Source organism: Camelus bactrianus, chromosome 4 (assembly GCF_048773025.1).
Source record: "Camelus bactrianus isolate YW-2024 breed Bactrian camel chromosome 4, ASM4877302v1, whole genome shotgun sequence".
NCBI lineage: Eukaryota > Metazoa > Chordata > Mammalia > Artiodactyla > Camelidae > Camelus > Camelus bactrianus.
The window spans coordinates 96,170,554-96,194,245 of NC_133542.1; the positions used below are offsets into that span (position 1 = coordinate 96,170,554).

Consider the following 23,692-nt stretch of genomic DNA (forward strand, 5'->3'; position numbering starts at 1 on the left):
TGGCTTGGCATAGAAATCGCCCTGAATGTAATGGTAGCTATTGCATCCCAGACACCATCACACAGAGGCTGAATAGCTGGGGTATATCTTAAAGCATATTATAATATTAATAATAGATTTTATTCCTAAATAACTCCTAGCAAATTTATCATTTCATCAAAAGCCCAACATGCTTCCTTTATAAATGTGTCCTTACAAAACTGCTAAGGGTCAAAATCATATAAAATAACCCTTACACAGAGAAGCCCAGTTCCTGTCCTGTCCCCAGTTACCAGTAGAGATAACTATTTTTTTTTATAGTTCTAGGAATTTTATTATGCTTCCAGTTCTTTTAGGCAAATGCAAACAATTATATCTATATATTCTTAAGTACACCCTTCTTATATAAAAAAATAATATACTGCGTACTGTGTCTGTTAAGGTTTTTGATAACTTTTGATGCTGTTTCCACTGGGAGTGAAGTGAAGAGGGAGTAGAAAGCCAGAGATTTTCCCTCTTTCCTACTGACCCACTCCCTTATTTAATTTTCTAGCATGGCTGTGCTCTGTATTCCTTATGTTCATGTCCTTGTATTCTCCCTTACCAACCTTGGTACAAGTTGTGATCACACCTCCATTCCAGTGCCTAACACAATGCAGGGCACATAGAAGGAAGTGGTGATCATAATAATGGTTAAATGAGTGAAAAATTAAGCATCTCAGGCCTGAGAGGTAGGTTTGGGTGGTATATCACAGTTCTCCGGCCAAAGCATCCTGCCCTGTTGCAAATTAAAGCTTCTTAAGAATTTCCGTAGCTCTTTGGGGATAGGGTTTAGTGTGTCAGTGAAGTATTAAAATGTATTTTTTTCTTGCAATGAGACAGTTTTTGTTGCTCGTAATTGTGCTACGCACTCAGCCCATTTCCAAATATATTAAAAAATGATTCATGATGAGTTAGGCAAAGCACATTATGCAAATTACATACCTAAAGTATAGCTTAACTCCAAAGCCTTAGTTCTTCTTGCACTTTAAATATTAATCATTTGGTTCAAACTTCTGATTTTAGGTCAAAACAACTGGAATAAAAGTATTGATTTTCCAGTATTCAATTGTATCCTAATGCATTTCTAAGTAGCTGGAAATTTAAAAAAGTAGTTGAGCAAAGATAGTGGGTTATTTTATGGAATCGGATGCAGAGTCTATGATGATAGCTAATAGAATTTCCATTAAAGAGAAACTGAGCTGAAATTTAATCACTTGATCAAAATTATAATTGCCCATTTAGAGTTTGAAATATGGAAACTGAATGATGGTAACATGCATTTAGATTTCCACACCCATTTCTGTGCAAAGATAAAGCTTGAGAGTTTTGTAACACACATCCTGTATGGGTAAGTAACTTCTCTGTGGTGAAAGCATGATGGGGATTTATGTGAAGTTTTACCAAGTTCTTTCTAAGAAGTTGTTCCTACTCATGGGGTGAGAATAGATCTAAGCAGAGTTTATGGTGCTATATTCCTACTCAGTACAATGTTTCAAATCCTGTATTTAAATGATGGGTGTATTTTGTGTATTGGGTTACTATGAGGCAACCTCAGAAGGTCAAGTAGCTTGTGAAATTATGAAAACCCCAGCAGCTAAATTTATCGTATCATTACTTTAATCCTTACAAGAAAAAGACTAATGAAATGGTAGTTGCTGGGATTTATTTTCAAAGACACACAAAAAAGAAGGCAGCATTTCTGACACATGAAGATTGTTGATGGACTTCTGTTATTTAGGATCTCGTGAAATAACCAGCCAGGTATCTTGCATCTCATCGCAGGTTTGACCAACGCACATGCCATTAGTTAGCTTGTTCACATCTAAGAAATATAAATGAATTGGATAATTTTTTACTTTCATGTGACTTACAACTAGTAGACAAGTAAGTCCTGGAGATCTAACGCACAGTGTAGTGAACATAGGCAATGAAATTGTGCTATAATCATCAAACTTGTCAAGAGACTAGATCTTAATTATTTCCACCACAGCAAAGAAATGATAATTACATGATGTGATAGAGGTGTAGATTATTGCCACAATGGCAATGACATTACAATATATAAATGCATTGAATCAACACATGGAACATATTAAATTTACCGTTATTTGTCAAATATTTCAAAAAATAAAGATGTTGCCAACTACAAAAAAATTTAAGAAAAATTAAAAAATTTTCATGTAAAATGATATCCTAAGATTTTCATAAGTAATACCACTGGATTCAATGTATTTCTAATTGTAAATGAAACTATAGCCCTGAAAGCAAGAGAAATTCATATAATTCCTACTAGACTCTTTATTTTGCAGTTGGTTCAAGTGCTTGTTTGGTTGTTTTAACATATGTAGAGCATTTAAGTGTGTCTACAACTCACCATTTTGTTCAGTTCAATCTGACATTTAAAATAAGATAAATACAAATATATACTTCAAATCACAAACAATTAAACGTAGCACAGTAAATAAGTGAAATGCCAATGGTTTGAAAATAAAATGTGGTCGATGGGTCATTGTTACTGGAATCAGGATTCCTGACCAACATGTGTGATCTTAAACAAAATACGTTCCATTTTTTGTGGGGGTTGAGGGAGGGCTCAAGCTTCCCCCTGTAAAATGAAGTAACAGATTAAAACAGCATATGTAGCTATAGATACGGATGTTTGTCTGTCTGTTTCCTCAAATACCAAAGCAGAGATTTCTTCTGAACTAGAATATGTCAACATATAGAATTTCTGTTCCATCTTTATTAACTATGCAAGCATCATGGTCCCTCCATATTGTGGTTTGCACTGTGAGCCTAGAGCTAAGAGGTGCCAGGAAAGCGGGCCTGGCTCCCTCCATAAATGAGTGCTGGCCTTAGACTGGTTATTGTTCTAGCAGCCTAAAAAAAAAGAAAGAGCACTACTTTGATTTTTTATTTGATTCCCCACCTCTAATTATGCATGGCCACCTTTACCAAGATCACTCATCAGGACAGATGATGCAGTGGGCACTGTGTGATCCTACAACGCCCAATAGGACACCAATGTTTGTATAACGCAAATCCGGTTTTACACAGGGGAAGCTCAACAAACAAACAAAAAACCTCTTTTCATTTTAAATATATATTCAAGAGCTATGAAATAGAGTAAGTCTGTCAAATGAGTTTTAAAATATCTTCCACCCAGTTTCAAGGAATTTTTTTTAAAGTTTCATAAAGTTCTTTGGCCTGCTATGCTTTATCTATTGACTGATTTTATATGACCCCATAAGCCTTAAGTTGACATGTGAACTAGAGCCTTACTCTCATCAGCACACTCACTGGGGAAGCTTGCCAATTTTCTTTTGTGCCTGGAGTCCACGTCACAGGTTATTGTGTTGTTTTTCATTAAATAGAGAAACGCATCTCTTCCGAAATGCTGGTATGTTGTGCAGAAAAGTAGAATCAGCTACCTTCATAAATGTTCTGGTGTCTCATGTTTCCTCCAAGATTGTTTAAAATCATTTTTGTTTATTGATTTAATCTGTTTTTTTTTTTTTTAACTCTAAGCTTGAATAGGATCATTACCTTTTCAGGTATTATTTGAGGAAGAAAAAAATAGTAAAAATCAGAGTGAGAACATTGTTTCATTCTGGGGGGTGTGTGTGTGTGTGTGTCTGTGTGTGTTTGGAAGTAAATAGATGTTACCAACCCTGTGATCATCACTTGTCTATCTGTTCCTTGAAAATAGAACCTTTTCAATATTCTTGTTCATAAGTCAGGTATTTTCAGAGAAAAGACCAAATGGAACAGAGAGAAATCATTTTGAAATTTGTATCTGATCCTGATCCATCTCATCTGGAGTTCAGCAACCCAGCAGCACTCTTCCCTTCAACCTGGCCATCAGTAGGAAATCACTTCTTGTCAGACTACAGAGAAAATCTTTCTAATCCCAGGATCCTGCGAGGTCCTCTTGTCTTTAGTGAGTCAGAGAACTGGTGTGATGTATTTGTTTGATTTGGGATAGAGTTGTGATTTTTGTTGCTGCATTCGTTCGTATGGTGCTTATTCTCTGGAAAACATGTTCTTCAATCAGTCTATGAAACTCATAATGGTTTTAAATAAGCTCCTTGGAGGCTTTTACTTCAAAGAGCGTCACACTGGGTAAATAAAAATACTCTATTCTTCATATAGAATCTTTTCACAGTGTTTTTCTAACAGTGAAGCATTTGGGAAGAGCCATATGATATCCCTGGGCCACTGTCCTTGTTATGAACCACGCCTATGTGCAAAATACCTGGGACCTCAGGCTGTGGTCAGCTGCCTGGTGATAGTGCGGGACACCAGAAGGCAGCTGTTGCCCTTTCTAGCTTAGCCTGCTCACGGGGATCCATCAGCACAAAGGCAAGTCCGTGACCCAGCTGGGGACTAAGCCCATGACTAGGTTTCAACCTCTGTTCAATGATCAACATCACAAAATAGTTTATTGAAGTACTAAAGAACAAACAAAATCAATATTTTAACCAGTTTGAGTGGAGACAACACTGGTGTCATATTTGCTTAAGACATGGACCATTGCATCCAGACTCTTGGGCCTTCATTTATTGTTTGTAGCAAGAAGGGGGTGCATTTAAATTCAGCTCTCACAGTTCCTTGCCATGCTCTCCTGTGATTATGAGCAGGTGTATTTCTTTTCCCCAGCCACGTTCACAAAGGATTGGAATGAAAAACAGTTGTGTCATGTTACGCCTATATGATCATCACAATAGTTCGAGATGAATAGAGCTTCTCCCACTTGATCAGAGGGAGAACTGTGTGTTCTTTAAGCACCTGATTTTTAAGCAGTGTACTTGATTGATGTTCCTGAATTGATCCTTTTGGTGCCTGGCTAAAAACAGGGTGCTTATATACCAGAGAGAAGCTCACCAGTCCAACAGCTCCTACAAATGTGAAGCTTTCCATTTTTATATGGAAAATGTCTGTCTTGGACCTTTGTTTTTTCCATCCCCACAGTGGATCATTTGCACCCTTCCTGGAAATACCATCTCACTTGGCAGCTTTTCATTAAATGAGAGATTACATTTGTCAGTGTTCTCAGAGAAAGCTGTATTTATATTTATCAGGGGCTGCTTTATACATTACGAGGTCCCTGCAGTACTGGGAAGGCCATGGAGAGCTGTCAGCCCTCTGCACCTCTTGCCTGCTGAATCCAAACAGCTCAGAACTGGCGCTGGCCCAGCCTAGAACCCAAGCATCGCAGAGAAGCTCATCCCTTTTGTAAGGGTCTCAGGTTGTGATTTATTACTAGCTGAAAACCCGGGGAATATAAAAAGAAAAAAAGATATTTATTTGTCATTGTTAGATGAATTTTCATGTGAAGTTGCTTGTCACTATATTTTCACATTTAATCTCTATGCATTTATTTGTGTTGGGCAAATTCAGCACTTACTTCTTTATGGGTTAAAGAGGGGCTATTTCATAATGCTGAGATTCAGTCCACATTTGCTTGTTTTGCTGATGACTTCTGCTTTGCTTTTTGTTACAAATTCTGCTGATCAGCCATGGGAAAGTTGCATCCAAGTTCAAGTTATCATATGTATTTGAGAGAATCACACAGTTCTACTTTGTTTTCTCTATGTTATGATATCAAAAGTCAGTTTTTTGACAGAAGTTTTCTCCTATAAAATTTCCACAAGTACATTGAACAAAGGTTGTATGTTCTTTAGACATTATAAAATATTCAGTAAGGTCCTTTAAAATATTGTAAAGTGATAGGTTCAAAAAGCCTACAAATAATAAATGCTGAAGGGGGTGTGGAGAAGAGGGAATCTTCCCACACTGCTGGTGGGAATGTGAATCAGTGCAGCCATTATAGAGAACACTATGGAGGTTCCTTAAAAACTAAACATGGAGTTACCATATGATCCAGCAATCCCACTCCTGGACATGTATCCAGAAAAGACGAAGACTCTAATTTGAAAAGATACATACACCCCAGTATTCATAGCAGCACTATTTACAATAGCCAAGACATGGAAGCAACCTAAATGTCCATCAACAGATGACTGGATAAAGAAGCTGTGGTATATATATATATATATATACATACATACATACATACATACATACACACACATATATATATATATATATATATACATACATACATACATATATACAATGGAATACTACGCAGCCACAAGAAAGAATGAAATAATGACATTTGTAGCAACATGGGTGGACCTAGAGTTTATGATACTAAGTGAAGTAAGTCTGACAGAGAAAGACAAATACGTGATATCAATGATACTTGGAATCTAAAATATGATACAAATGCTCTTACTTGCAAAACAGAAACAGATTCACAGACATAGAAAACAAACATGGCTACCAAAGGGGAAAGGGGGTGGGGGAGGGATAAATTAGGAGTTTGGAATTAACAGATACAAACTACTGTATATAAAATAGATAAACAACAAAGTCGTACTGTATAGCACAGGGAACAATATTCAATATCTTGTAATAAAACATAATGGAAAAATATGGAAAAGAACATAAGAATATATATGTATATATAAGAATATATATGTGTACACATATGTATTTGAATCACTTTGCTGTATACCAGAAACACAACATTGTAAATCAACCATACTTCAAGTAAAAACAAAAAAGGAAAGAAAGACAGGATTTCTGACTGGCATTGCCCCTATAACCAGAGTTTAGGTGAGTCACTAGAATCTCTAGATTATGATGTCCACAATTTGCACAATGAGAAGAGCTTATTTAATTTTTGGAATGATTTAAAGTGATAATAGAGAGTCAAAAGAACATTTGGCACATACCTTGCCTTTAATAAAATTAGTGGAAATCGTAATTGGTTACCATCATTGCCACATACTTCTAAAGAGAAGAGAAACCAAGAACTTGATTCTAAAAAACAAAAAAACCAAGATCTTGCCCCTCAGTCGAGGCAACTTTTAAGCTATTTTTACCTCCTTTTCTATTGTTCTAGTGGTGGCTGAACTAACTCCTGACAAGGTTGATGTATGAATTTCTTTTTTTTTGTTTTTGAACTTTTTGTTTATTTTCAGATAGACTAAAAGAGAGCAACAGTAAAATGAAATTATGAGGAAAGGAGGGGAACTTTGGAGTTTTTTGGAGCAGAAGGACACTATATAATTTATTTCTGTGATTCAGAGCCAAAACAGTATCTGGCTCATAGTTTGTAGTAAAATTTTGTTAAACTGAAAACAGACCAAAATTCATGATGCCTTTACTATAATAGCTAGAGTGGTTTAAAATGTGTTATTTTGTAGACGGTGGAAAAACTTGAGGAATTACTGTTGATTATCAAATACCCAACTGCTCTAAATAACTTGTATTTTTTCTGCTACTTTTAAATTGCACAGGAAGGAAACCAGTATTCAGAGAAATAATTTATAAATGAAACAAAACAAAACAAAAAAAAGCACAGGACTCCTCTGAAAGTTGACACACTTCACATAATATTCACTACAGGGATGGGCAATTATTTGAGCGGGCATCATGGATACTAGAAAGTACAATCTAATGTTGGTCAAATACATATCATAATTATAATTAGTATAATACTGGTATTTCTGGACTTAATCCATGGTTGTGTATCAGGCGCTGTTCAGTACGTTTACATGTATAATATTATTTATGAATACTGCAATAAAGAACATGTATTATTTTCAATTGAAAATGAGGAAACTGAAGCACTTAGGGGTTTGGTAATTGGCCCGAAGTTATTCTGCTCTTACGTGGAAGAACTAGAATTTGGAGTTACTGGAGTCAGACTAGTTACCTTTGTGTTAATCATGTACTGGCTGCACTTTGACCTTTTCTAAGACACACTTTGTAACAATCATAAAATTCTACTCCTAGAAGCTCTTAAACACTTAAGTGGGGCATTTGAATGAGAAGCTTGGGTGATGTCTAAGGATGAATGTGTATTTATATTCTCCCATCCTCCCACTTAACGTAGCTTACATCAAAATGCTCATTACAGAAATTGCTTTCCTCTATTAATCTCCCCATTTATTAAATGTGTTATTTTAGCTTATATCTAGGTAGTTTATATCTGAAGTTCATCATTTAAAAAATAACATGATTATCATCTTTGCAGTGTCATTGGTAGAACAAGAAACGTTTAAGTATATAATGTTTACCCGACTAGGTGATACAGTAGAAGTCTCAGTATTGATGATAATAAGATTAGTACTTTAAGAGAAGATATAAAGGTTTTTCAAGAAAGATATTCTAAAATGAGCAAGGTATTTGTGTTGGGTTCTATCTAGCAGTGTGGTTTATCAAGCAAGACATCTCATAAAGGAAAAACCAATCCATGTGGAGTGAGAAAACCTAGTCTCCCGTCTTCGCTTTCAGATGACCTTGGAAAGGTCTCTTAACAGGTTATGAACCTGCACACTGTGGAAGGAGTCTTGACCTGGCAAATCTCCTGGCACCCCCCCTCCTCTCCCTGTCTTCACTACCCTTCAGCTGACTTAAAAAAAAAAAGCTTTATTAAATTATAATTAATATAAGAAAAACTACACGTATTTACTTGGGTGATTTTGGTCTGTTCTGAAACCTACTAAATAATGTACTCTTTAGGGCATTTACCTGGGAAAATCCCCTTAACCCACCTACCCAGATATTCTGTTTGACTTCCTCTCTCCATCCAAATTCTCATCTTAAATAACACCTTTTCATGGGAAGAGCTCGCTGGCTACCCTATGTAAACCTGACTCAGCCTCCAACCTTATTGGCTTCTTAACAATTATTATCTGAAATTATCATATGCATCACTTGGTTTACATGCTGTTGCCTGTTTATCCCTGATATAATGATGTCTCTATGAAAGCACAGATCTCGTCTGCCTTTTTTAATGCATTATATCCTAACACAAAGTAGATTCTCAATAAATATAGGTTGAATGGAAGAAAAAATAGCTATCCAATCATGCTGAGACAGTTACTATGAGGAGAAAGAAGATAGCAAATGTGAATGCATCTCCTGAACTGTAAAGTACATGATGAATTTGTATTAGTAGGTAGGTCTTAACACTTTCATATGACTTGCCCAACGTTATAAGAGGGATTATGGAAAACTAGATTCTGAACGCAGACATTCTGAGTCAAAGACCTGTAATTGCAGTCATTTGCTACCGTTCATGTGCAGCTACAGAAGCTGGGCAAGACAGTGTGGCCAACTAACTCAAAGACAATAACTCTTTCATCATTAGCTCAGAGAGATGTCAGCCTATCACAACTTTCAGTGTAGTCCATCATGAGCTGGGAAACTCTGTAACTTATTTTAAGAACTTGGTTTAGAACATCTGACTTTTTGTTGTCTTTGGATTGCCAAAGACTGGTTGGGATCATCATAGTGAACTATTTGTCACTCTTTACCTTCATTTGCCATGACTGAGGATATTCAAGGAAGGGCTCATTGGTGAAGAGAGCAGAAGGGAGCTAGCTGCATGAAGCCTACAACTTTCAACTCACTTTTTCATGACCTGAGAGAGAAATGTGGCTGTACTGAGTCGGATTTCAGTATTAAAACATATTTGCCTGGAGTGAACTCTCTTGGGATTTAATTCACAGCTGTTAGAAAGAAAAAGACTTAAGAGAAGCCATATGTGCTTATTTTATAATTGTTTCAGGCACTGCTTGAAAAAATTCAGGTTTTTCTAACCTTAAAATATTTTTTATATAACTGGCTTATATGGGTCCCAGTGCTAGAGCCTTTTTCATGATATAAGCAGGGCATTGACTATGATTTTTACCTTTTCTCCTGTCAATATCATTTTATGTCATTCAGTTGTTTACACCATTCTTCTGGAGTGTTGGATAGGTATTTCTTTTAGACCTGGAGGAAACATATTTTGGTTTCTTCATCAGTTGCTTTATAAAGTTTGCCAGAGAGGTATAGCTCTGAATTACTGATATTCTGTCTGGAAAAATAATTTAGTTAACCACTAAAATTTCAAAGGTTTACCTTTTGTCAAATAGGGTAACTAATGAAATGGTAAGAAATGCACAGTAAGAAAATCCTGTACTAGCCTCGCTCATCTTTTAAGAGGGGTGTGGATTAAGTAGAAAGAGCAGAATGTCAAGAGACCATCTTACAGCATTAAGGAAACAAGACACTTAACCTAGGAAAGAGTAGCTTACAAAAGACTTATCATTGCTCTCAAATACTGGAAGAGACATATACTGAAGACTCATAGGCACACGAAATGCTAACAGCACCTTCTCTGAACCACTCTTTGGTGAGCAAGTGTTGTGTTAGTGGGTAAGTTTTCCATGAGTAGAAACAGTAAAATGTGAGGTAGAAGACTGCTTACTGGAGATGTCGTAGGTAAGAACTGATTTTTCAGATTGCCAAAACACACTTTAGAATTTTTTCAAGTTCCATGTGTTTGAGGAATGAATAGGATCTGAGCCCTAGATGTCAGAAGACCTGAGATGTAGAATTCTCATGGACCTCTGAGGGTCATTTGCCGTATCACTTAAGCACAATTTTATTATGTTCAGTAATGTCCAACCTTTACGTTCAGCTAAGCCCTCAGATGGGGTTGTACTTTTGAGCACTCTTTCTTGAAAATTTTAAGTCTTCCTCGATTACCTGGGACCAGCCAAGGCTGTGACAGTGTCTGGCATGTTTCCCCAAACCATTGCCAAGACCTATGTGAGCCCCACCTTCCAGTCCAATTCAGGATGCTCTCTGAATGCTAGCTCCATGCAGGAGGTTGATGAGATGCCCCAGTAAGCTCCACACTTGGCACACATACAGTGTCTAAGGGTCCCATCTTTGAGTCCAGGTTTTGCAAGTCGATTGTTCCCGTTGACCGGCATGGCATTTCTTTCCACAGAGTGCATGAGACTGGGCTTTCTGAATGGTGCTAACATGCTGATCCTGAGTAATCTTCACTCATGTTAGACATAGGATGAGTTCAGGACTACCAGTGCTCCACTGTTAAATGCTGGATAGAAGCCCTGTGTGTAGTTACATGTGTAAGTTCTCATTCATCTGTGTGCCAACCTTGATGAAGCTTCCAGTGTGCAGTAACTGAGAGCACCAGGACTAGCCACAGGCAGCCTTTACTCTGTATATGCCCTAACACTGGCACTCGTGGTGGCCACCCAGCCCCCCATGCATTCTCTGTGATGCATTCTCTGATGGTGGCAGAAACTAGTTCTTCCAAGGACTTTCATGACTTTTGCTCCTAAAAGAAACTGAGACCTTTCATTTGATGTCTTCTTTGCATCCAGTCAATGGAGTGACACTGTGCTTTCCCAGGTCAATCATAAGCCACGCTGGGTAAAGAACAGGCATTCCTTGTATGAATGGAACCACCTGTTACTCTGCCCATGGGCTCTTTGTCTGTCCTTTCATGACTGGTTTTGTGTGGAAAGCAGAAGTATGGTCAATATTGAAATAAATTACCTTCTAAGAAAGAAGTGGTCAAGACTTAAAGAGGTCAAGAGAATGCATTATTGGGAAATGTGTTTTTTTTTTTTTAATGTTTACACCATATAAAATTCTGAATGGTAAATTGAACATGACCATAAAATGAATTATGGTTTAGATTTTTCTGCTTAATCCGGAAAACACTTGCATTTGTGGTCATTGTCAATAATGCAGAGTAATAACCTTTGAGAAAGTCAATGGGTCAATGGAAGTCAGTATTCATGGGTAGCATAATGGATAACACAGAATTATGAGAAATGAGGTAATTAGCATTAAATACATGGTATTAGAGGACTTCAGGGACAAAAAATACTGTGTTATTTTAATACAAACTGGTTCTGTAAAGCCATGGCTTTGTGAATAATGACTGTTGGTACACTTCCCTCAAGTTTGGGAGATGTGAAATTAGCCAGGAACAGCATATGTCACAATATAGAACATTCAAGAGAATTTATTGACTTGAAGAGAAACAGGTGGTGCTTGGGCACTAGGTATAATCTTCACGTCCACTGACTGGACAATAATACATAAGTAACTCTTCTCCACTCATTGTTCTATATTTTCATCAATAAATTATTACTCTTGGGGTTCCTGGAATCTTCTCATACATGTTTAATCAAATTGTTTATATAGATGGGTACCCTACAAGCTATTTGCTTGGGGCCCCACATGCACTAGAGATGGCACTGCTCATCTGTTTTAAAAATTGGACTGTATTCTGTAAAGCATTTCTTCTGACTCTAAAAGGCTATGATTTTACATGACCCTTTTATTATCTGTTCCATAAATATATTTGTGCATCATTTTAGCCAACAGTAAGAATAAGCAAGCTTAAGTAGACTAAACCTGATGTTCAAATGAGGTAAAATATTCTGTGATATTGTGAGAAAAACTAGATCAGATTTGAGTACTGGTGGGAATAATAGCTGGATCTTTGCTGAGTCTATTAATTAATTTTATGATTCACTAGCAAACAAGTTATACAAAGAATTTCTGTATAAATTCAAGATCACAGTTAAGTGATGCACCAGTAAGTGGGACTTCTAAGGTTTTGATTAGTTCCCCGTGGTTAAGTCAGAGAATTCACTAAGAACAGAGAATCTATTGGCCATGTTAGGGGACCTCACGACCCTGGGAGAGCTTATTTTTATACACTTTAATGTTTTTTTCTCCTTAACAGAGGCACTGGGGATTGAACCCAGGACCTCATGCATGCAAAGCATGCACTCTACCACTGAGCTATAGTATAGCCCCCACCCCCATTTATATACACTTTAATCTGGGGTCTGGGGAAGGACAAATGTCTTTGCTGAAAGGCTTTACTCATTAGTGTAACCTTGGCTGCACAGATAGCTAATCGATTTATTGGTGCACAATTCAACACACTGGATAGTTCCTCAGGTAGGTCTGGCCATAGCCTACCCTGTAGATAATGACTCTTCCACTACACAGGTCCCTTTCATGTGCTTATGTGTCCAATATAAGTGCCCCATAAATACAAAAAAAAAAAAAAAACCCAGAAAACAAAAACCTGAGAACAATTAAAATATCAAGATATATGCCAACAATGAAAACTACTCAGCTTTTGGGGGATTCCTAAACATGTGAAATGAGTTAGCCCCACACCTTCAATCAGGGACTGATGGGTTTGATTAGTATTTGATGCGAAGACTTCTGATAGTAAAATGTTTTTATCCATGAAACATTGAACACAATGTAATTCAGGGACAGAAGTGGCCTTAAGTGTTGTCATTAAGTCTGCAACAGGTGCTGGGGACCTGCGGGAGATTTGCAGGAGGAAAGTTGATAAGTAGTAGCTTCAAAGATATTTTAAAAAAACTTATATATCAGGTTTCAGACTGAAATGGGAGGAACCAGAGATTGCATAGCATAGTCCATGCATATGTGTTTTGGTGTCATAAATCTTGACTTTAAAACTCATTTGTTAGTTACTAGCTGTGTCATATTGGGCAAAGCAGCTGTATATGGTTGTGCAGGTTGTACACTGCCCAAGTTCTCTCAGCCAGCAAGATTCAGCCAATGATCTACTTGAAAGGAGATGCACAGAGTTGCTTCTACCTGGAAGTAAGGAAGACTTTTTCTCAACCCCAGGAAGGAGTTTTGTACCTTGAGGGTACTAGTTAAATCTCTGAGACTCAGTTTCTTCATTTTAAACATGTACATGATAATATCTAGCTTGTGGGGTTGTTGTGACCATAATAATATCTAGCTTGTGGGGTTTTTTGTGACATTTATGGAGATAAGGTGGGAAGAGCCTCCCACAATACAGGCACTCAGTTAGAGGGTGTTAGAATAATAGGACCATGGCTCTGTGCTCAGCTCTGTGTATGTATGAGAAATTATATGTATTATAGGATGTCTTCTGGGAGATAGAGTTTATTTGTGGGAAATAAAATGTGCCCAATAACCATACTGAGTAGGAGAAGTTGGGGGGCCAAGAAAATAAAGCTTCATGGCAGAGTCTGGGGGCATTTCACTGTATAATTTACAAGTTATACCTCCTTAAAGGATGTTTTTAGAAAGTCCTTCATTTTGGAAAAATGTATATTCACTGTGACTAATAATATGCAAATTAGCCCTTGAAAAGAAGCCTGGGATGAAATATACCAACATGTGAGTAGCATAGAGGGAGCTCACTGAGTGGACTTGCAGATTACAGGGTTCTTGGTTTAAACCCTCTCTCTGCTGTGTATCAAATTCTTGTTCTTTAATAAATTATTCTCTGAGTTCCTGTTTCCTCAGTTGAAGTGGATTATGTAATAGACCCCATCTTAACACTTTTACTGTGAGAATTAAATGCAATCATGAAATAAATAACTGTAAACTATGAATAGTATTATTATCATCCTTGAGCAGGGACACTAGAGGTGACTGACTTCATCCATTTCCAAATTTTGGTTTTTCTGTAATGAGCATGAATTCCATTTACAGCAGAAAAATATAAACTTAACTATTAAAAAACATTCCAATATGAGGAAAACTTGTGATTATATGTAAGAAAGCAGGCATGTTTCAGAGACAAAAGCAATCAAATTTTCTCTGGGTTATGTCAAGTGGAGTAGAGTGGAGTGTTTTCTTATGCATACTGTCGACTGAAATAAAGGTGCAGTCTACATTTTATTTGGTGGGAGGAGGACTTGAGCCAGGATAACAGCCTCTCAGATCACTCTGAGGGACTGCTCCAAAGAGGGAGGAGAGGAGCTAGGATTATAGGAGTTTTACAACAAAGGCCAGGTAGTTGGAACAATAAAAGATCACTTGTTATCTAAAGAAAACCAGGCATCTCAAGTTAAAGAATTTAGTGCTTTTCTGTGTATGGGAGGGAGCAAACATTTGGGCTCATTGAATTCATTCCTTTGACAAGCACCTAAATATCTAAGGCCAGTATCCGGTCCTTTCTTATTCTGAGTCCCCTCAGGGTGCACCATTGTGAGTGACTGCAGAGGCTGGGCTGCAGGCTTGTCTTCACTTAGGGGTGGCAGCAGGGGCTGATGATTTGATGGCTTCAGCATTCTTTGTTTACTGATATGTTTGCGGTATTTATCTTTCACAGTACCTTTTTTTCTAGTGGATACTTCCAAGGAACCATCTTTATATTCCTGCTGGGCTTGTATCTAAGCTACCAAAATAGGGGAAGGAGTGAGTGATCAGGGTAAGTTTGTCAGATTTAGGGAGAAAATAAGAGAACATGCAGTTACATGTGAATTTCAGGTAAACAATGGACGTAATCCTTTACTCTTAACAATGCACCTGGTAATATTTGGGGGTATACTTAAAGAGCATTCATTGTTTCCATGAAATAAGAATTTAACTGGGCATTTTGTATTCTATCCGGCAAGCCTACCTAAGGGCTTAGTAATTGCAAAACTCACATCCCTTATCTTTCCTAAGGCAATGATGCTCTTTCAGACCTGCAGGGTTAATTTCTCCCTAGGCTGCCAAAATAGAGAACAGAGTGAACCATCATGGCCGTCTAGATCTTGCTCTCTACACTCAAGGATTAATTAGGCTAAAAAAAAGCAAAACAAAACACAAAAAGCCGGGCAGAGATGCTGAGGGGGATGACAAGATAACATCACAAAGGCCCAGGCTGATGCAGCAACTTCAAATAAAGAGGAAGGGGTGAAACCAGGAGGTACATTACATGTGGTGTCAGCAGGGGTAACAATCCCTCAGCAGTCTTCTAAATCAACTTTTTCAAGGCAAGCATGAATTCATTTTGCCTAAATAGATCAAGGTATGAGAGTAATTTTTCAAATCTACAAATGTAGGCAGCTCTTCTGGGGTGGGAAGACAGGGTTTGAAAGCATATTGGAAACTGGGGCTAAAAGCTGTCAACCCTTGGGATCTCAAATGAGGGGTGTGTGAATCTGCAGTGTGTCTGGGACCAGGAGCTCTAGGAGCGGTCAGGAAGGGACGTCTGCCCTTGCCTTCCATGGACTTCCACAGTGTTTTTGAGAGGAACGTGTCTAATACACTGCGCATGGGCTACTTTTATATAGTTGAAGATTTGGACAGTAAATGAGCTGTTCAGATTAGGGATTACCTGTGAGCAGAGTTGATAGCATATCATTAGGATGTTAATTTGTTGATTGAAAACAAGCGCATATGGAAAAATGGAAGCAAATTCCCATTGCACTTTGCCATCATCAACATTCTGCATTCGGGTAAAGGACAGTTTAAGTTGAGAAATCTTACTGCTCTATTTTTCATTTTAATTATGAAAGCATTAATTCAGATACCTTAGGAAGAATTGTGTGTAAATTTTACAAATTGTCATGTAGATGGGCTATGAAAGTCTAATAGTTAGGATTTCTAATCTGTTGCTTTGAAAACAATCATCCTCTTTTGGTCTGACAAGGAAAGCATTTGATCACAGATTTGTTAGCAGAAGATTTTGCCTTTTAGTGTATTTTGGTAAGAAGTAGTTTTAGAGCAATTAATTATGCATTAGCTGACAACTTATCACTGCTTTTTTTTAATCAAATGTCTCACCACACCACGTTCTAATTTTTATTCTCAGCCATCTGCCAAGCTAGGTAATTTTACCACGTTTTGTTTTACATATGTGGCCTAGTTTGAAAATTTCAACATTTTTCTGGCTTTGTTTTCAACAGACACCAAACTCACATAACGGAATGTGTGAACGTTCCACATTTTTATACAAATATAAGCATCACAGAAAATATACATACTATTTTTACTTGAGAAATATTGTTCATTAATCCATATTTAGTTGAGTGCTTACTTCTTGATAAAGTCATCTGAATACTTCTCTTTTGTTTAAAAGAATACTTCTGATGGCTGGAAAAGAACATCTTTAAGATGTTCCTTGACTTCTGGTTATTCTCAGACTTAGGGAAAAAATGTTTTTTGGGAGTGAGGGTATAGCTCAGTGGCAGAGCGCATGCCTAGCATGCACGAGGTCCTGGGTTCAATCCCCAGTACCTCCAATAAAATAAATAAATAAACCTAATTACTCCCCACCAAAAATATATGTTTTCTGCACCCATTGCTGGTAGACCAGTCCCACAGCTATGGCTTCAGGCAGTGAAGAGGATAAAATTCTAGTTCCCCATGTCCACATGGTGGACATGAATGGAATAATCCATGTTAAATGGGTCATACACGTGACAAAGAAAGCTTCCTTAAATTTATTAAACACAGGAGTAGGCTGAAAAATGCCCCCAGGTCACCAAATATATGTGCATGTCCTCATACCTGGAGACTGTATTTGGAAAAAGAGTCTTTCCAGGTATGATTAAGAATCTTGAGATGAGTTTATCTGGGATTCTCTGGGTCGGCCCTAAATGCTGTCAACAAGCATCCTGAGAAGCGAGAGAAAGAGAAAGACACACATAAAAGAGAAGGCTTTGTGGAGATAAAGGCAGGGATGGGAGTGATGTGGATGCCAGCAGAAGAATGCTGGGTACCAACAGAAGCTGGAAGAGGCAAGGAATGTATTCTCCTTGATTTTGGCCCACTGAAAATGTTATTGAACTTTTGGCCTCCAGAAACGTGAGAAGAAAAATGTCTGTTGTTTCAAGCCACCAAGTTTGCAGTAAAATATTAAGGCACAGGAAAGTATGGGAAATGGATGCAGCAACCTATTTTGTTCAGGGCCTCAATACGTGCAAGGTGTTTTTGTTACATTATCCTACTTGCTCCTCAGGATTATGTCTAGTTTGAAGAAGATTGTATTCATATTATTTGTACAGAGGAGAAAATAAAGGGAACTTGCCCAAGGTCCTGCACTGCAGAGCAGCAGTGTCAAGATACAAGAGTTCAAGCGGCCCTAAAATTTATGGTGCATTTTCCTATTCATGTTTGCTCACTAATATATTATTCCTTTAAATCCCACCCCAACACTGGTGGCCTCTCGATTAAAGGATTTATTGCTGATCTTTAGGTAGTAATGGAAAGAGGAGATGACCATTGTCTTAGATGAAGTTTTCATCACTACTTGCCATGGAGAGAATAGTCACGAAACATCTCTAGTATTTTTCTGCTCTTTTCCACTATTATAGTTATTTTCACAGAAACTGGCTAGCTTAAGATGGAGCAGCCTGTTAGATAGACTTTCAAATTTGTTGTGAGCCCTAAAGTCTTAACAGCTGGAGTTTATCTTCATGAAAATCTTAGCTTTGCTCAGAAGACTGAGTCTGAGAAAGCCTGTTACCCAAGAAAATGATAGATTTTCTTTTGATCCCCCCCCAAGAGAATAAAATCAGGGTGAAAGTGTTAAGCCAGTGCACACTTTAAATGTATTCATTAACAAATGATTACAAGTATACATTTATGACTCAGATGGTTTCCTGTGTTAATGTGAAGGACCAGAAAAAGTAGACTGTTTCCCTTTCTTCATTCTTTTATTCCACTCGTAACATGCTAACAGACACATTCTAGCCTGAACCTGATTTTGTTAACATCTTACCAGATTAGGTGTAGAAGTGACCAAGGTTGCGCCGACTTATGAATCAGTCCTAAAACTACCCTCTCCATGCTCTCTGGTCTCCTTCTCTACCTTGTTCTTATTCTCAGGCCAGAGTGGATCTCAGGGAGGAAGTACTAGGTTTCATGATCTAAAGGATAATATTTAGCACCATCAGATAGGTGCTGTCAGTGTAGGATGCAGTCAGTACAGGTAACTGCAGCAAGGACTAGAAAGGTTCTGTCACGGTAGACATTATCCAAAATATCCATTAAATAGAACGAACCCATTCAAAAGAGCATAAAGAAAATGATTGTTTTATTATGTAAAATGTCTGTTTTGCATGGTTTTATTCACCTGAACACAAATTTATTCATGAATTCACGGCTCATTGTTATTAAGGACACAGTGATTCTCCATCACCTGCCAAGTTACATCATCATCCTTGCTCTGGATGAGGCTGGACTTCCACTTGTCTTGTGCTGCATCCGCTGAATGGACCTTCCTTTTCTGAGTCCTGTGAAATCTGACCAGTTGCCATTTTCTGTTGGGATACTGTTTCCTCATCTCATGACCTGAATTGTGATTTCCCTGACTCCTTTTATGTACATTCTCTAAATGTTCAAAGTTCACTTTGTGTAGAGACTTTGGAGTGGTTTGGCCGCTCTCCTGCTGGCCACAAAGCAGGTGCCTTCTCTGCTGGTTCAGTCAGGAGTGTCTGTGGTCAGTCCGCTTGGCTTGGCAGCTTTGTGTGTATCTGGAGCACCCTGGCCCGCTCCATCAGCGTCCTCTGCTAGGCCGTGGCAATGACAATTTATAGAGTAATTTTCTTTTGGCAGAAAATGTCATTTTTTAACTAAAAATGGATCCTACCATGAAAACTGCCATGACACTTGCTGACAGCACCGCTTGGATGGCAATATCTTTTTATGTATGAGGTTTAACTTATAGACAGTAAAATGCACAAATCTTAAGTTCACAGTTTGACAAATGTTGACATCAAGATACAGATCACTTTCATCCCCTACTATAGGTCCTTCCCCCCCTTTTCTATCAACCCCACCCCCTTTCCCAGGCAATCACTATTCAGATTCTATTACATTGATTAGTATTGCCTGAGTTTGAACTTCATATCAATGGAATCATACATCATAGGTTACAAATACCTCATGCCTGCATCATGGAACTTTCGTGCCTGGCTCTGGCTTATTTTGCTCAACATGATGTTTCTGACATTTATTCATATGTTTACACTCATCGATAATTGATTTATTTGTAAATAGATAAATGGTCTTCCAGTCCATGAATATACTACAGTGTATCATCCATCAGTTCTGCCATTGATGGATATTTGGGCTGTTTTCAGTTTGGGGCCATTATGAACAAAATTGGTTTGAAAACCCAATTTACAGGACACAGTCCTCTTGGGAATATACCTAAAAATGGAACTGCTGTGTTACAGAGTAGGTGTTTGTTTAACTTAATTAGCAATTGCAACATCAGTACGTTAAGGGCAGTTGTTAAAATATTTTATGTCCACTCTGGACAGGCAGCAAGAGTTCAAACCCCTGTAATACCATGGAATCAACAAGTTGGCTGTTATTTCTGAATTTTTAAGATAGTGTGTTTTATTCATTTATTTTTGATAAACATTTAACAGAGACAGGAAATGAGGATTGTCATATGTGTGACCCTAGAAACTCAGGCTGCCTCATTACAGGTGGACCATGAGCAAGGATGCTTTTCTTAATGAGAGGAGTTGCACCCAAGCTTACTTTCCGATGCTTGGGTGCACCTCTCTTTCTTTCTCTAGCATGTGCATTCTCAGTTGTGGTGATAACCAGCCCTGAGGGTGTGAAAACAGGGTCTTGAGAGGAGAGGGGGCTAAGAAAAGAACTGACGCTTTCTAACTGTAAAGCACAGGGACACGTGCAGAGCACAGCGGAGCGGTGATGTATCTGCGGTGTTGCTGTACGTCTATGAGAGTCTCCTTGTGGGGGGCAATCTTGAAAAAATGGCTTAGGAACAATGATGTAGTAGCTTAAATATGATTTCTAATGTGACTCCATATGTTGGTGTTTATATTTAGACTCTCTAGTGCCTAGGTCCTTTCTTTCTATAGCTCACAAACTTCTATCTTACAAACGTGCTGTAAGAAAGGGTCTCAGAGAAGACAGGGTCCTTCCCTGGAGCACCATTACATGATCTCCCCCCCAGCCTGGTCTGTTTCTCTGCGTCATGATGAGAGTACTTCAGTGCAGTATGTGTCTCTATTTGACAAGCTGGGGTTCATGGTTTTGCCTCTGAAGAGTATTCTGAACCCATGCCATGAGACATAGTGTTATTTGCCTCCATTCACCTTGTCAGAAGGTCTAAGTCCTTACTATATTCTATTTGTGTTCCATGAAAAACAATCCATATTAATTTTCTTGTTTGAGATTTTAAAAAGCTTGGCCAAGAACCTGCTGAGAAATCCAGTCTTATTCTTGAAAAATCCAGTCTTGTTCTTATCAATTCTTTCCCTATGACCAGTAATCTGCCCCCTGATCTCAAGTCCAGTGCTTCTGGTCATGACTCTTTTTAAGCATCCCTAAAGAGACCTTCTATTTTGCTGTCTGGTCATCCAAGCTTCACCTGCTTTGCTCCACTGGCTCACAATATTGAGATTCTTTCATACTTCATGTCATTCCCCATTTTCAAATGTTTACCTTAAGAAAAAAACAGAGATTTCTATGCCTCTTACACAACAAGCCGTAGTACCAGCACAAACTGATTCTCCTTGACATCAAATGTGTAGGTCTCGTGCCATGTCCCAGTCTTCCTCCCTCCTACTCTGTCTTGCTGCAAATACATTGCAGTGACTAGTAGTCAGTTCCTTAATTCTGACAAGTGTAATTCTACACAAAGTAGAAGAAGCTGATTTAATCCCTCTTGAGCTTATCTGTGGCAGGTGACCTGGGTGAGAAATTTGCTGTGGTCCCTCCTGATGGGCTTGTCAAGGATGAATGATGAGTATTCTTTGCGTCTTTTCCCCCACAGACTCTTCTTCCCTTATTCTCATTGAATAGATAAGAGGCATAGAGAAATAAATGCTGGACAGTCTGAGACTGGCTGGAGTCCAGGTTTTGAAAAAAGAAATGACTCTGAGGAAATATGGATTCCCTAAATCTTGTACGTTGGGTGCCTTGAGGTTTGAAGTAAACCTGCTCTCCTCTCCTCCACGCTGCCCCAGAGGTGGGAGGAGCATTTAAGGGAGCATTTGGATCCCTGGAGACTGGAATATAAATGGTAGAACTTGGGAGTCACAACGATGAGAGAGCTGGGAGTTGGTCCAGAGCATCAGCACCGTTAGCCTTTGAATGGTCCACGCAGCCTCAGACAGCGCACAATTTTGTGGGGACCATGACATAGAGATCTGTGGTTATTAAGTACGTAAACCTGCGTGACTCTAAGGAAGGGAAAAGGTATCCTACAAAATGACTGACTGCATTTCCCATTAAACCTTCAAGGCTGGGGGGTGGGGGTGGCAGAGATAAGGAAGTCCAAAGCCAATTTGAACTCCTTTGGAACATGGGAGGGAGAGTCCATGCACTCAAGTGTTGAGACTCAAATTTATACTTGTTTTACATTTAACAGTACTGTGTTAGATTTTGACCATAACTCTCATAAATAGGCCATCCGTCTAGAATTTGTATCACTGTATCTTTTATATTTTTCTTCAAGGCACTTGACACTCTGATATAATAGTATGTTTGTTTATAGCTTTTCTCTCTACTAGTTTTAAGCCCCATCAAGGATGAAGCTGTGCCTTTCTTATTCACTGCTCTGTACCCCATACTTTTAAAACAGTGCCCTGGTGTATAGTACTCAGAAACTCTCCTTGTAAAAAAAAATAGGAGACATTGATGATGTCAAAATATTTAATCTTAAAATATTGGCAAGATGAATCTCTCTAAGAAATAAAATAATATTTCCTGGATTCTTTAAAATAACAGTATATCATCATTCTGTGTTTTGCTTTAATATTCTGTTCAATTTATTAGATACCTTTGCTTTTCTTGTATGACTTATCTTTGTTCAGAAGATGATGCCCCTGGCCAGCAGTTGGGGAAGAGTATGATTTTATGAGCTCACTCTATTTCTTTGACAATCTTAGACTTCTAGGCAGCCTGAAGTGACCTTATTTATGTCTCTCTTTGAATATTGCTAATATACCTAGCTATTTTAAACATATATCTAAATAGTGTGTTTTGTATTCCTTCTATTTCTGATTTTCCAAAGTAATAATAGATCACTTTCATATGGTAGATATTTAATATTGTTTACATCTATAGTCTACATGGTATGTTTACATTGCTATCAGCGAGGCATTTTTAATGTATTTTGAAATGTTGAATTTGTGCTAAAGGGATTAAGACAACTCTCTCTGTTTATCTAGAGTAAGTCAAAAAGTAAATTTAAGGCAGGGGGAAAATATTGTGAGAATCTAAGAGTAGGAGATTCCAACCTGTCTGGAGCCAAATTCCAGCAGACTTTAATCAGCACTGCATACATTCTGATGAAAAGAGAAAATCAGGATTTTTCTTTACTGTGAAATCTCACCAGATTACATATCTCTCCAGTGGGATAAATTCTTCTTTATTAGTCACGTAGTGTTTAGTAATAAATCTTCCCTTTATGAAAGTCTTAATCCAACTATAATAATTTGATATTTGTCACAGTTTCTCTGGGTCAGGAATTTGACACTGACTCGGCTGGGAACTTGTTGCTCGGGGCCCCTCCTGAGGTTGCTGCAACCACCTGAAAGGTTCATTAGAACTGGAGGATCGATTTTAGGTGATTCTGTTACCACGCTGGCACGCTGAGGCTGAGTCCTGCAAAAGAGGACCCTTTTCACACTGGCCTCTCCATGGGGCTGATTGAATGTCCTCACATCATGATGGGTTTTCCCTGTAGAGAGTGATCCAAGAAACCTAAGCAGAAGTTGTAATACCCTTTATGGTCGATCCGTGGAAATCATGCTTCTACCCTGTCTTTTTGGTCATACAGACCAATCCTGATTCAACGTGGAAAGAAACAATAAAAATATGAAGACAATAATTATTGGAGTCCATTTTATGGGGTGACTTCTACAACTTTCATACTTAAAACTATCTCTAATCAGAATTAGAGACAGAGAAAGCAGAAACATATTTCCCCAGTTGTGAACACCTACATTGTTAAGCTCCTTCAATGGTATTTTTCTGCTCTCTGAACTGA

General features: G+C 38.1%; 1 non-coding gene across 1 annotated transcript; it reads right to left on the reverse strand.

Moving 5' to 3' along the window:
- Nucleotides 1-12,659: 12,659 nt before the first annotated feature.
- On the reverse strand, nucleotides 12,660-12,735 carry TRNAA-UGC (transfer RNA alanine (anticodon UGC)). Its single transcript has one exon. It is a non-coding gene; the product is annotated as a tRNA-Ala (tRNA).
- Nucleotides 12,736-23,692: the final 10,957 nt, after the last annotated feature.